The sequence below is a fragment of the Pocillopora damicornis genome, chromosome 6 (assembly GCF_964200805.1).
Source record: "Pocillopora damicornis chromosome 6, jaPocDami1.2, whole genome shotgun sequence".
Lineage (NCBI taxonomy): Eukaryota > Metazoa > Cnidaria > Anthozoa > Scleractinia > Pocilloporidae > Pocillopora > Pocillopora damicornis.
In genome coordinates, this window is record NC_142675.1 from 4,651,113 (window position 1) to 4,657,112 (window position 6,000).

Below are 6,000 nucleotides of genomic sequence, written 5' to 3' on the forward strand. Positions count from 1 at the left end.
TTTCTGCGCATTGTTACGGTCAACCATCATAGAATTCTAAATAACAAGCCTTACTTTGCAAGACGCCGTTGACTTAAAGTTAAATTATCATTTTTTTATTAAACTTAATTGCGTTTTATTTGCACAGTGCATTATTTTTTGTCGAACTAATGGAGCCCACGGAAGGTCTGTCATTGATTCACAGCTGCTCATAATCAAGAACAAGCCGACAAATTCACAGAGAAGTACAATGACATACGTAGAACATAATTTCGCAATTTCTCCAGACTTCCTTCACTTTCTTACATTTTCCTACATTAAAATTGTTCATTCTATCGAAGGCAACTTTCTCTTTTGTTCGTCACGCTGTTCGTGAGACCACGTGGCTAATTGCTCACTAAATGAGTTTTAAAATATGGAGCACCTCCCTTCAGACTCGCGAGAAAGTACAAAATCTCTTTTTTGGGGTAAATCTTGAATTTCGGCACGTAAAGAGAGTTTCCTTCTTGTTTGTTAGTTTTTTTTTTATACTCAAGTTTTATGAATTAAAATCAACGAGGAGATCTAAAGCAAAATGGGATTATTTATAGAAACGGATTGTAAATGACATGTGACATGTCCTAATTCGATGGTAAATGAATAATTATCCTTATTCAACATATGGTTTAAAAAAATACTATGCTTCTATGTAACCCAACACACATTTATCATATAAGGCTCGCTTTGAAGAAAAAATAACTTATAAATGGTGTTCATAAGTTTGACATCTTGACTGAGCTCGAAGTGGTTTTTTTTTGCTCTTTAAAGCGGAAGACGTAAGCACGTGTTTATGTGCCTTGGAAATTAATATGAGGCATGTTGGATTTGAGATCCATTTGAGAAGTCCCACATGCAAACATTTATGTCTGATATTCCTGTCCGGCTGTCAAGAAGAGATGCGACCGAGACCCGCATTAATATTTATAGCAAATCACTTTGATATGGTTAAAAACAGAAGTGATCAGGAATAGCCCCTTTAGTTCATCAGGGTTCATCAGTCTCGGGCCACTGAATTCTAAAACCGTTGGACTGGGGAAGCAACCTTATCGATCTCCAAAGGTACACCGTGTTTCTTATTTTAGATCAACCTGAAAAAACGCTTGGATCAGTGTGGTTGAAATGTAAATTTTTCCCTTTTTTTAATCTTTCTTTAGTACTAAGAGGCTACAAGTCTCAAGGAAACAAGTTGACTTTGTAAGGCGAATATATAGGCATATTGATTTCCTGTTTCCAAACTAATTCTTATAACATTACAGTCCATCAAAAATGGTTATATACATACGCCAATGGTGTCTTCAATAGGACATCATACATTATCTTTGGTGTTATTTTTTATTCTACCGGATATTAAACTGAGAAAAAAAGATTAGTTAAAACGAATATTATGTTATTGTTATCATTTCTTGCTGATAATTTTCGTTATTGGTATTATGCGAACAAATGAAGGAACCGTGCAGAAAATTTGAAAATAATAATAATAAAAAATTATTTCTGAAAATTATCTTTATTCATCGGGACGGTAAACGACAAATGAGAATATGACAAATTAGAAACGCTTTCGTCATAAAGGCAAACAAAACGAAGACCAGTATTTATATATTTTAAGGATGGGAATACTTAATACTTCTGTGCAGAAATACGTAACCATCACTTCAATACTTAGATTTTTTCACTGAGGTAATTTACGGAGAAAATTAAAATGTCCTGCTGCATTCCTTTTCCTGTTTCCAGAATTTCCATTCCTGTTTACAGCTTCAGTGACGTCCAGAAATATCATCGACTCAACCAAAGTGTACTTAATTTAAAATAAAAAATAAAAAAATTGATTTTTTTCCTTTGAATTCACAATCGATTCCTCTCACCACACCCCAGGTTGGTATCGAATAAGATTTTAGGGGGCCATGGGTGTTCCATTTACTGATTATTCATTCATTACTAACAGTTTTATCCTCTCAACATTAGCAACATAAAAAACAGGAACTGAAGATGAAACCAGAAACCGAGTGGATTGTTATCATAGTCCTCTACGCCATCACGATGCTCGTAGCGTTTGCACGGAATGGTTTCCTCATCTACATCGTGTGGAAGAAACCTGAAGTCAGATCACTGACAAGCTTCATATTCGTCAACATGGCCATCGCTGATTTGCTTGTAACCTTGGTAGTGATGCCCTGGTCGATTTCCTTTATATGTACAGACGGTGTGTGGATGATCCCGGGAGTATTTGGAAAAGTCACGTGCAAAGGTGTTATATACACTATCTATGTAAATTTTTCAGCATCCATCCTCTGCCTGACGTTCATGGCGATCGACAGGTACTATGCCATCGTTCATCCCCTCCGCCGCCATCTTTGGTTTCGAAAGCCTAAACTAACCGTTCCATTTATTTGGATTTGGTCACTGGTCTTCATGTCCATTTTCGTTGCTATTCAAACTGTGCGAGTGATCCAGATAGGGCTCTTCGAGGAATATGCCTCCTCCTTTTCGTCGTCAACTATCTCATCCCCTTGGCCATTATTTCTTGCCTGTATACCATCACTGCATGGAATTTATGGTTCCATGTTGCACCTGGAGTGAATATTTTGAGAGGAAATCGAGTGCAACTCGAAACCTCCAAGAGAAGAGTGATTCGGATGCTCATTATTGTTACCTGTGCCTTTTCCCTTTTTGGCTTCCACCATAAGTGGTCCACATGATGCAAATCATTTACGCATCTAAGGCTTACCTATATATACAGCCGATTGTCAGCTTTGTGTGTTTTTGGTTTGGACACGCTAACAGTGCCGTTAACCCATGGCTGTACATTTTTCTGAGTACCAAGATAAATACGGCATTTACTAGGATCGTCAGTAGAAAAAGCAGCCGGTTGCCTTCAAGTCTCACCGTCAAAAGATCAGATGCCGTCTTACCTCCTGAAGATGAAGCCATCCAGAAAGAATCAAGAGTATAATCTCTCTCATAACATGAAATTTTTATTACCAATTTGGTAACTGTAAGATCGAAACTTGCTTCAGTAGGATTTGCGTATCACTAATTAGATAATATGATAGAAACTCCTCTATACGGTTTCATAAAAGTTACTGTAGTAATCCGAGTAATTTCATGAAAAATTGATAGTTGCAATTAAATTTCGACAAGAACCGTTCCGTGTATATGCATACTGTTTTCGCGATAATAATTTAATTTTAACTATTTCAGATTATAATTAGTTGTTTTGAAAGGAGATTTGTAACAGCTTTCGGTTATGACACACAATTAAAGCAAAAGTTATTTCTTTCCTATATACCATCACTGCATGGAACTTATGGTTCCATGTTACACCTGGAGTGAATACTTTGAGAGGAAATCGAGCGCAACAAGAAACCTCTAAAAGAAGAGTGGTTCGGATGCTCATTATTGTGACCTATGACATACACAATTAAAGCAAAAGAAATGCTTATGGACCAAGAATCGTCTCATTCCGTTTAGAGTGGAGCGCGCTAACCACTTGGCCACACGATCTCCCTCAAGGTTGTAATATTTGTTCTTTCTTTTTCGTCTGAATTTGTTCTGAAATAATACAATCTTGAACAAAAAAAAAACAAAAACAACTGAAAAGGAAAAGAGAAAATGAACCTAATATTCAGGGTCTTAAACATCTGAAAAGAGTATTGAGAAAGAGTTCAATTTTCAGAACTATCCAGCAAATGTTTTGTTGTTGTCGTTGTCAAACGCTGTATTCCACAGTCATTACCGGCGATCTAGCTAATAAGCGATCTGGCTAATTAGCGAAGCTAGTTATCCTTGTCATTGCATCTTTACAGAAGGTTATACAATGGACAACTAAAGAAGTTACTCAGACATTCAACTACGAGACCGTTGCCAAAGTCGAAGGAAAAATGAAGAAAGTTTTGAAGCAAAAAGAAGAGATGTAAACATATTTTTACATTGTTTACGCTACTTTATTTGATTATTCATTACAAGAAATGTATAGAAATCCCTGTATGCAATGATGCATGGCTCTAATATTCCCTCCATGTTGGCGAGCTTTGGCCTCAGTGTTTGAATAGGATTCAATGGCTATTGCATGTGCTAATGCTGACAAACGCTCATAGCAAGTAAATACTAAGGGACCATCCCCCTCAAGATAATAAGTTGCTTGAACAAAGTGCTTGCCCGCATCAATCATAGCAGCAAGCTCAATGTCTAAGTCTCTAGCACTAGCTGGATCATAAAAAATCTCCAACAGGCTTGCACGGAAAATTGGAGACAGGTTATCATTTTCTCTTAAGAAGGGCTCAACATCCCCAAAAAACTCCATGACCTGATTGAGGACTTCCCATTTGCTCCACCATCTGGTTTTGGAATGAAGTTGCATTGCTGTGCCAGTTCTTGTCCTCCACAACAGCCGAGAAGCTGGACTGAGAGAAAACAAGGTGTTCCAACACCTAGAAAATGTGTCCAGGACACTAAATTAAAAGTGTTTCCCAACAATATCGATTGTGTGTGAGTAACAGATGACACTAAGAATATTGGGGAAGAAAAACGTGACTTGATGCAATCCAGCTTCATTTATTGATGCACCATCTCTCATTGCTGCTAGAAGATGGTTTGGTTGCATTCCATACTTCACAGCCAGGCACTGAATCAGCCTTTGAGCAAGCTCATCCGCATTCATGCTCTTGGCTAGAATTTCTAATTTGAGAAGCCTCTGCTGTATATTCCAATCAGTTTGTCAATGAAGCGAACGATAATTGCCAACGCTTCTTCAAGTCCGTTGTTCCCATCAAAGATCACAGAACAAGCACTGTTGGCAGCTATTTCGGATTTCACAAAGTCTATCTCCTTCTGACGAATCATGGGAATGAATTCTGCTAGATGGTTCCGAGATGTCAAGCGATGACAATATTTTTCAAGAAATGGTCGCAAACTGTCGACTTTTAAAAGGGGAATACCTGCCTTCAGTAGAGTTTCCACAAGCTCATATCGATAGAGCCTAATGTCTTCAAGTAATGTGGATCCTTTTGTTCCTCCGCTTGTTTTTGCAAGAAGATCCTTGATATTTGGATCTTTCTTCTTGCTTTTCTCAATATTCTCCAGCGCTTTGATGTGCTTTATGGATGATACGTGTTTCTTTTTTTTTTTTTTTGGAAAAATTTTCTCTGCAATTTTCACATCTTAGATTTCCCGACACTGTGGTTAGGCACTGGTCTTTAAACTCGTTCACTCTATTCCACGCGGACACATTTGGATCAACTGATCCACGCACATTTCTCTTCTTTTCGGCTGGATTAGTCCGCACTTTTCTTTTCCGAGAGATACTGGCTTTTTCTGGAGTACTTTATCTAGCTCCAGCACTAGCTGCTACTTCTAAAGGATCTGTATATTCATCATCTTCACTCGAGCTCGAGCATGGATAATCACTCGGCTCCGCCATTTTGAATTTTACAGCACATCTGCTGACCACGTTCGGCTGCTACCACGAGCAGACCACTAGTGTTTTTTGTTTACAAAAGGTGTTTTACGCAAAATCATGCATACAACCAACTGATGCTTTAAATCAGAACTTGAATGGGCAGTTTTTAGTCACAAATTGCCTTTAAAAAGCAAGAAAGTTATTCAAAAAAGAAAAAAAGTTGCACGAAATCGGAAAAGTTGCTCGAAGGACTAAAAGTTGCTCCAAATCTGAAAAGTTGCTCAAAAGTTGCCAAGCAACTTATGGACAGCCTTAACCCCCCAGGCGAGAAACTGCTTTATAGAAACTGATAGAGGGCCCATTGTCTTTGGCTGGGAATCGTCTGTGGAATTTGTGTGAGTTGATTAGCGAGAGAGTGTTATATTTTCTTGTAATAGTAATGAGGGGAAACCCCTTTCACGAAATCAGTTCATCAGGAATCAATGTAAATTAGTTGAATTTATATTTCACAGATGATCAAGAAAATCAAGAACAGGATCCTTACAAAGTGAGAGAGCTAGCGGGGTATTTAGGGAACAAACTAAGCC

The 6,000-nt window shown here is 37.9% G+C and overlaps 1 pseudogene; it reads right to left on the reverse strand.

The window, feature by feature from the left end:
* Window positions 1-3,967: 3,967 nt before the first annotated feature.
* Window positions 3,968-5,434, reverse strand: LOC149043552 (uncharacterized; annotated as a pseudogene).
* Window positions 5,435-6,000: the final 566 nt, after the last annotated feature.